Below are 9,661 nucleotides of genomic sequence, written 5' to 3'. Positions count from 1 at the left end.
GGTGGCACACCGTGTCAGTGACCCCTCCGACTGTATTTCACCGCGGCATACAGTACTAAAAATGACAATGAATAACATCTGCCTGCCTGGCCCCCACTTTAGGTAAAGGGGGTGCCCCCTTGCTCCACTAAAAAAGTTCTGCCTATGCTCCTGACTGATCACGGCTTTCAAGAAAAGAGAACGCATTACAATTTTACGTACCGCATTCTTGAAGTGCTCATCAGTAATCTGCTTAATACTTTGCGGTGAAATAATAAGAATTGATAATTAGTAGTTGCAGTTCTGCTAAAAAAAAGTCACAGCTTTGCCGCAAAGGCGGGGCAATGTACAGGATAGCAACAAATTCGAAGGCTACGCGCATGTTGGCAAGCAGACCAAAACGTACCCCGGGTTTCTCATGCACAAATGACACACGAAATGTACTCAAAGGTGCAGATGAACGCGAATAAGCGTCTCAGTTGTTAGTTTGCTGTGTCTGAAAAGCGCGCTCTTTTCGCAAACGGAGACTGTGCAACGCTTGCTATAACGTTTGTGCGGCCGGTAACTACAACAGTATCGTTCCGGTGAAATCGGAAGGGCAGCCATAACGTGCGATTCTCCCCACCGCGAGATAAGTGCGCGCGAGCGAGCGTCTACCCCCTCCTCTCTGCGGGGCAAAGTACGTGTGGGAAAGGAGAGCTTGCGCCGCTGCGTCATGACGATGTGGCAAGGCGCGCTCAAGCGCCACCTTGCTGGTAATACCGAAAACACGATAGTTCCCCCCGAGATGCCTGTCAAGAGCTGTAAGTGGTAGATATAAATACCTTGCCGTTTTAACGCTCAAGGATGTGCCTATTCGTGGCTCCATAGTTGTTGCTTCGCACTCATGTTTCGAGGACCCAAGTTCGACTTCATGCGCGGAAGTCGTTTTATAAATAATTTTTCATTATTGCGTTTTGATATATATGCTGTCACATAGCCCACAAATTGCTGTCATAACCGAAACATGGTTGAGCCCTTCAATTCCCGACGATTGTATTATTCCCCCCGGATATCTTGTACACAGGTGGGATAGGGATTCACGGGGTGGTGGAGTGGCCATTCTTGTGAAGTCGCCTATTACGCCAGAAAGAATTGATTGCTCTCTCTCTAAAACGATTTGGTGCAGAATATTCTTTGAAAAAGTGGTTTTTATTGTTGGAGATATTTACAGGCTCCCTGGTACCACGCCTGATTTCCTAGACCAACGGAACAGTTTCTTGTGCAAATTTCGGAATGGCAACACGACGTTGATACTGACTGGCGATTTTAATTTACCGCATATAAATTGGGAAAGTGTCACTACTGGACGTATAGATACTCTGAGTGGTGATAAAATGTTGGAAATAATGTTCTCTCATAACTTAACACAGATTGTAAAAGAAAATACGCGAGTAACTGCTAATTCAGAAACATTGCTTGATTTATATGTTCCTATCACGCAGAGTGACACATAGCACTTTATCGGTCGAAGAGGGAATATCGGATCACAAGCTGATAACTGTTAATATACAACTAGACGCAAAGCCGCAGAAGCGGCCATTTATCCCGGTTCAGATTAAAAATGTTGCACGGGCCGATGACACGTCTATACTTGATTATCTAGAATTGTCCCTTCAGGAGTTTGAACTTGCTTCTGTCTCAGAATCTGTAGAAGAGGTATGGTAACGTTTCAAAATCATTATAAAGCATTGTACGGATAAATTTGTTCCAACTCGTAAAAAGAAAACGAAACAGCGCAGTCTGTGGATAACCCAGGAAATCGTCCATATCAAACGAAAAATAAAACGCATGCGGAAAAACAAAACCAACTCGGTAGCAATCGTACAATTGCGTGGACAGTTAAAGACAGCATTAAAAGAATCCAAACGAAAGTTTTATACCGAAACCCTTGCTGACTTCATTAAGTCTTCCCCTCAAAAATTTTGGCTTCACTTGAGGAATAAAAAAGAAGAAATTGAACAGATAAAAATTGGACCCGAGACAGTGAGGCAAAAACTGCAGATAGCAAATTCTTTCGACCAGTTCTTTCAGTCGGTCTTCACTAGAGATGAAACCGATCAGGTGGATGCTGACCAAGCCTGCCCGCGCGCCTGCGCAATGAAGCCCTTTGCTATCATGTAAAAAGGGGTGTTCAGTCACTTGCTAGGGCTTGACACTAAAAAGGCAACCGGACCAGATGAAATTCCCAGTGAATTCTTACGACGGTATGCCGAATGGTCGTCCTTTTATTTAACAATAATTTTCAGAAAATCTCTTGAAACGTCCTCATTACCGCAAGACTAGCGCACTGCAATTGTAAAGCCTATATACAAAGCTGGCAATCGGCTTCATGTGAACAATTATTGCCCCGTTTCACTGACCACTGTGTGTTGCAAAATCACAGAACATTTCATAGCAAGGCACATTATTATTTTTCTTGAGTCAAAAGAGTTTTTTTATCCCCATCAACATGGATTCAGAAAGGCGTTGTCAACTGTTACTCAACTGGTAGAAACAGTTCATGATTTTTATTTATCTCTCCAAGGCCAACAACAAATAGACGTCATTTGTGTAGATTTCGTCAAAGCATTTGATAAAGTTACTCATAGCAAATTAATTTTTAAGCTTCAGCAACTAGGACTTATTTAAGTTTATTACTTATGCTATAGCCGTATTTTATTGAATGTAGCGCTTTATTTATTTATTTTTTCTAGCACTTTTTATGCACATGTATTTATTTTCACTTTTTTTTCCTGCAATCTCCGTGTTGGAAATCCATGTAAATCGCTGTATATGTACATACGATATGGTATTCTGTTTTACTTGTTGGTTTTCTGGTCACTGCACCGGACTGCTTGTTGTTACTGCCCTGTATAGTCTGGTCATTGGGTCTCGTCAAGCTACTTATGTAGCTTTTAACCCAACGCAACCATCCAGCATGTATAAACTGGAAAACAAAATTGAATTGAATTGAATTGACTTAGCTCAGATATACTAAATTGGATAGCCGCGTATTTGGAGAACCGTCAAAAAAAAGTACGTGTAGATGATTGCACATCTAGTTCATTGAAAGTACTGTCTGGTGTCCCACAGGGGTCTGTGCTGGGTCCTTTGTTGTTTTTTATTTTTATAAATGATATTTCCGCAGTTGTCGAAAGCCCGGTTAAAATCAAACTTTTTGCAGACAATTGTTTATTTACGCTCCTGTAACTAACGCAAACGACCAAATCAAAATTAATCGCTGTCTGCAAGCCTTGCATAATTGGTGCGCCCAGTGGGGGATGGAAATTACCTTTTCAAAGACTGCTTTCACCCACATAACCAAGAAAAAAATTCGTACTCGCATATGATTATAAAATTGGAAATAGCCTTCTGACCAGAACACACAGCTTTAAATACCTGGGGGTGACTATTACCAGCGATTTGGGATGGCACATTCATGTTGAGGAGGTGTGTTCAAAGGCCTACAGAAAGTTGTTTTATTTGAGGAAAAAACTCAAAAATGCCCCTAGAGATGTCAAATTGCTTTCATATAAGACATTTGTTCACCCTATTTTGGAGTATGCGTCTTCTGTATGGAGTCCTCATCAGCAGTCACTGAGAGATAAAATAGAAAAAATTCAAAGGCTAGCAGTGCGCTTCATTTGCTCGTGGTACCGAAGGACAGAATCCGTCACAAATTTGTTAAAATCTAGTGCGCTAGAACCCCTGCAAGTGTGCCGCGAAAAGCAAAGGTTAAAACTCCTGTTTCAAAATACAAGAGGCGAAATAAAAATAATTAAAGACACATACATACAACCTACACCCAAACGAGGAGCTCGGTTGAACCATAGTCACCCAATAAGGCCTTTTTGGGCGCGTCTGGATGGCTTTAAAAATTCTTTTTTTTCCGTATAGCATAGAAGTGGGGAATACACTTCCAGAGTACGCTGTTACTAGCGCAAATGTCAAAGCATTTGAGTGTTCGCTAGAATTGTACTACCGGCAACATGAAACGTAATGTCTGTTTTGTCATTGTGTATTGTTTTTGTTTTGTGTTTATATTCCTCCCTGGAATGACCCTCAAGTGAGGGTTACAGTATTAATAAATAAAAAATATAGATAGGTATACCAATGTGGTGAGTGACAGTGACGCCGACGTCGACACCGACGCCAACAGCAAAACCCAGCCAAGAGTGTTCATATAGTTGCTATCGCAGTTAAATTGCCGCAGTGTTGGTGCAGTGATTTCGGGGCTTGGCTGCTGATCGGAAAAACGTGGTTTTGATCGAGGCCGCTAGTTGCATTTCGACGGAGGAAACGCGTACTGTTGGGGCACGTTGAAGAAATCGCGTAGTCGACAAAATTTTCTGAGCCCTCCAGTTTCGCGTAAGTATATCATGCTTTTAACCCATTAAACTCCATTAGTTTGTAATAAACCCCATATTTAAAATATCAATATATTCTTTAACGTGCACAGATATATTATTCGGCCGCTGGTTTCGCTATATACGAGTGGGTGTGATCAGTGGCGTAGCCAGAGGGTAGCACTCCGCCCCCCCCCCTCCCTCCCCTGAAGATTTTCGCCATGCATGCAAAGCACAAGAAGACCATTTGGTTGTCCGGCCTCCACGTTAGATGAAAGAGGTGCCCTTGCCCCTCCAGAAAAAAATTCGCGCACAACACTAGCCGTGACACTACTTTTTTAACTATTGTATTTTTTTCTCGCGATGATTCAGTGTTCTGTTTTCATTTTTTAACGCGGCCGTCTCGCATCCGGGATCAAAATTTGGTAGCCATAATTGGCAACGAACCCCACTGGGACATCGGGCTCTCCATTGAGCGCACTCTAACGTCATAACATGACATCATAAATATAATAAATACAACCCGGTCATCTGTATGGCGCAACTAAGCAAATCTTTCTTCATTGTTATTTTGCGAACCAGTCCTTTTGCAATCAAATCAAACAGAACAGTTTGTCACTCAATGTTTTCTCTTTTACGTGATGATTCGGTAAAATGCCTGATGCTCTTAAAGAGGCCGCCTTTGGACTCTTTCAAGAATAATACAGCATCTTTTGACCTTCCGACCACCGTCATGGTGTAAGTAACCTTCACTTCACTTGAAAGCTCACTCGCTGTGCTGATGAACTCACCAGCACAAAGCATGTCGCACTGATAATATGAATCCTGACTATAAACTTGTCGGGATCCGCACGCAGTGTAATATGTCAACGTAATTAGGTCAAGTGCCCCTTTTCTCTCTTGCTTTACAAAAAGCATAGCAGAGATTAACGACATAGCCATTGTTCTCATGAAGTATGCGTGACTGCAGAGTGCCTGACTCAATATTCAAGTTTTCTAGAACACGTTCGTGCGTGCAAATGAAGCCATGGGAGAGCTTATTTAGTCAAAGTTTGTGACTTACATGGACAAAAAAGTAGCATAATGGTTATGCTCTAAGTGATGGCACTTTTCTTGATCTTTACATTAAGTTCTTCGTAGCGTACAGTCTAAAATTAACAGATTGGAACCCGAATGAAATGAGCAAGTCTATCCATACTTATAATAAAGTACTAGTACTATAGAACTTGGCACCTAGAGCCAAAAAATTGGCATTACTAGTGAAAGTGCAATAGATAGAAGCTACACTAATGATTGCTACCTTGCGCTGCTGGTGCGAGCAGGATCATTTTTAAATTGTGATCGGCTTGGCGATGATTTTATGTGTTAAATGCGCAGTCATAAGCTAATTGAAACTCGTTAATTTGCTGAAAGCAATGGACAGCACGCTACCGTGCTCTGCTTGGCACACCCACCGTATACTCGCGACTGGCCCGTGATACTGCGTTTTTTTTTTTATCAAAAATAGCGATGCTCACGTGCCGACATCCACCGAGATCATGGCACCCTTCTTTTCTACCATGCATCCGGGAGCGGTTTCTGCAAATCTATCCAATTCAAGTTTGAGGCTTTCCGACACGCACTCGCACATTCTCAATCATAGTCCTGACTACCCCACTTCTGATGCACAACAGTATAGCACAATACTATCCCATACATAATAAAACCTCATTTAAAATCTTCAAGACTTAAGTTGCTATGGTGAGACCATGCACTTCTTCAGTTATCAATGGTTGTATCAATTAATGAAATTAAAAAGAAAGTTTGGATGTATTAGTGAATTGCAATATATATAGGTCGCAAACAAATATGAAATAGCTAATGTATGAGGCACTTAAATGAAAATCTGTTTCTCTACTTTCACTAAAACGTACTGATTACGTTTTGCATTTGTTTTACTGTTACGCTACATTTATGATAAATGTAGTAGTTCTCTTGTTTGCGATAAAACCAGCATTGTGAACGTGAAAGCTTATGAACAAACACTCGAATGCAGTTGTAAGAAGCAATAGGCGGGGAGATCATTTCACCCCTAAACATCTGATAAAAGTAATAAAACTGAGAATAAGATGTTTTCTTTAATAGGGGTATTTAACAGACGTTATTTGCATGTGCAGTTTTTGATGATATGTCGGGTTTAGCGTTCCAAAGCCACCATATGATTATGAAAGACGCCGTAGTGAAAATCTCCGCAAATTTCGACCACCTGGGGTTCTTTAACGTGCACCCAACTCTGAGTACGCGGGCCTACATTTCCGCCTCCATCGAAAATGCAGCAGCCACAGCCTGGATTCAATCCCGCGACCTGCGGGTCAGCAGCCGAGTGCCTTACCCCTAGACCTCGGTGGCAGCACCAGGTGCAGTTTGTTTCGAACTGTTCTTGGAGAAAGAAAAGTATGGACCATCTCGCCGAAGGGACCCATAATGGGTACCGGAGCAGCAGCGGTGCGCACGCCGTTGACCTGGCTGAAACGGACGTCGACGCGGGTGCTGGATGAACGGTTGGGAGTGAAACTCGATGTAGCCTTTACTCGAGTAAAAGTCTCTTTGAAACGCAAAGACACGGGAAACGGGTTGGGTTTCGTGCAAGTCCTATTGCAGATGAGCAAGCCCAAAGAGTGTTTCCACTAGATGTGCCCCTCTAAGCGAGTGAGATGACACGCGGCGGGTAAAGAAACGCTAGCGAGAGGGTGACGTCAATGCGGGCGCTCTGCGAGGGAAGGCAGAACCTGCTTGGCACCACCCCAACACCTGCGGCCAGAGAAGTGCAGTGCGGAAGGAGGGACTTCGTTACACAGGCCTGTCAAAGAGCTGCTTCGCAAATAGAAACAGCCTTTGTGCTTTAATGAAGTCTGAATGAAGAGATAGTGTTTACTACAGCGGATATATTCGAATATACTGAATTCGCTTCCTGTTTCTGCTGATATAGTTCGAATGTCTCTAAAGTGAGGACTACAATGTACCGAATATTCAGCTAATAAAGTGAACTACTTCCTCTAATCATACAACATAACTTTGCACTCGCTAATCACCTGAAGGTACGGAAGTTAACGAAGCATCATTTGTTATCTGTTTTCAATTTGTTATCTGTTTTCTGGAAATCCAGTTAGTTACCGTCAATTACTAGCGGTTATACTGTCTACGTGCTATATGCTTGGCCCGTGTACATTTCCTCTTCTTGATTTCAACTATGATATCCTTAACCCCGGTTTGTTCTCTGAGTCACTCTGCTCTCTTCTTGTCTCTTAAGGTTACATATACCATTTTCCTTTCCATTGATAGCTGCGTCGTCCTCAACTTAAGCTGAAGTCTCCAGGTTTCTGCTCCATAGCTAAGTACCAGCAAGATGCAGCTGTTATAAGCCTTCCTCTTGAGAGATAGTGGCAATCTACCTGTCATGATTTGAGAGTGCTTGCCAAGTGTGCTCCCCTTCATTTTGTTCTAGTTACTTCAATCTTGTGGTTTGGCTCCGCGGTTATTAGCTGTCCTAAGTAGACATAGTTTTTTTACAACTTCAAGTGCACTATTGCCTATCTCAAAGCGTTGTTCTCTTCCGAGGTTGTTGTACATCACTTTCGTTTTTTTGCAGGTTACTTTTAAGACTTAGCTTTCTGCTCTCCTTGTCTAACTCCGTAATCTTGAGTTGCGATTTGTGCCCTGAGTTATTCAGGATGCAATGTCATCGGCGAAACGCAGAATAATAAGGTACTCTCTATTAACTATTATCTGTTACTCTTCCCAGTCTAGGTCTCTGAAAAACTCCTGTAAGCGCGCGGTAAATAGCATTGGCGAGATTGTACCCCCATACCTTACACCCTTCTTGATTGGTATTCCGATGTTTTCTTTATTGAGCACTATGGTAGCAGTTGATTTCCTCTACATTTCTTCCAGGATGTTTATATACGCATCGTCGAAGTCCTGATTCCGCAGTACCTTCATGACTGCTGGCATTTCTACTGAATGAAACTCCTTCTCGTAATCTATGAAGGATATGTATAGTGGTTGGCTATATTCTCAGCATTTCTCCATTTCCTGTGCGATAGTATAAATGTGGTCAATTGTTGAGTAGCCTGTTCGAAATCATGCAAGTTTCTTTGATTGATTCAATTCTATTGTTGCTTTAATTCTGTTAGCAATTACTTTTGTAAATAGCTTGAATACGACTGACAGCAAGCTCATCAGCTTGTAATTCTTCAAGCCCTTGTCATCCCTTTTCTTATTTATTAACGTGATGTTATCATTCCTCGAATATTCTGGTACCCTTCCCGTCAGGAGACACCTCGTAAAGAGGGTGGCTAGGTTATTATTTAGAGCACACATCTGATTTTGACCTATTCCAAGTTTCTTATTCACTGTTTTGACGCTTTCTCCGTTCTTAGGAGCGTGTTCATTTCTTCCCATGTTATAACTACTAACATCGGATACCTTACGATTATTATTAAACTGCAAAAGCTGTGCCAACTCTCTTTTGTTTGTTGTACTTGAGGCTTTTATGCTTTGACGCTTTTTCATGAGCTTATTTGTTTCTTAGAGACAGCTTGCGCGTGTCTTGTCCAACTTTTATACCTCCAACTTTCACTGCACACTAGGTAACTATACTCGCCTGATTGCCATTCATTGCATCAACGCTAAGGCTCGTTTCCTCGATGAGAGCCGAGTACCTGTTCTGAAGCGAGACTCTGAATTATATACTTGCTGTATCTTGCAGATTTGGTTTCAGTGTTTAGGTTGGCAAGACTGTGTCCTAGTGCTTGTATATATTTGTGAAACGTTTAATAAAATGGCAGTATGTATGCAGCCACAACCCAAGGCGTGTTGGTCACATTACTCCTTCACTACTATGGCGACGACTGTTTGAACCCCGTCTGATACGCCCCCCAGATGGCTTTCGCTGGCATCGCCCCACCGGATTCGGTTCTTCCGACACCGGGTTGCCCCGTGCAGTCATGGCCTTGATGGCACGACATGTTCAAGGTGTACCTGCTGGCATCCGGTGCTTCAGAGTTCTTCCTGGAGCGAGTAATGGAGCTTCACACTCCGAACAGACCATCAGGCACTTATTTCACTTTCGTCGTCGCAAGGCTCAGGCTGAGCCCACTTAGAATCGCACGTTGGTGTCCACGGCTACTACGGTGCGATTTCTCGGTGGAAAACCAGAAAGGCTCGTCTGACGGAGTAGCTGATGCTCTGTCACGGTTACCTGTTCATACGGCAGATAGAGAGCTGAATTTGGAGGAAGAAATTGTTTCCGTGATTCAACTAACTTGCTGACGAAT

Source organism: Rhipicephalus microplus, chromosome 7 (assembly GCF_043290135.1).
Source record: "Rhipicephalus microplus isolate Deutch F79 chromosome 7, USDA_Rmic, whole genome shotgun sequence".
NCBI lineage: Eukaryota > Metazoa > Arthropoda > Arachnida > Ixodida > Ixodidae > Rhipicephalus > Rhipicephalus microplus.
The sequence above is the reverse complement of the archived record's forward strand: the minus strand, read 5'-3'. Positions refer to the sequence as shown.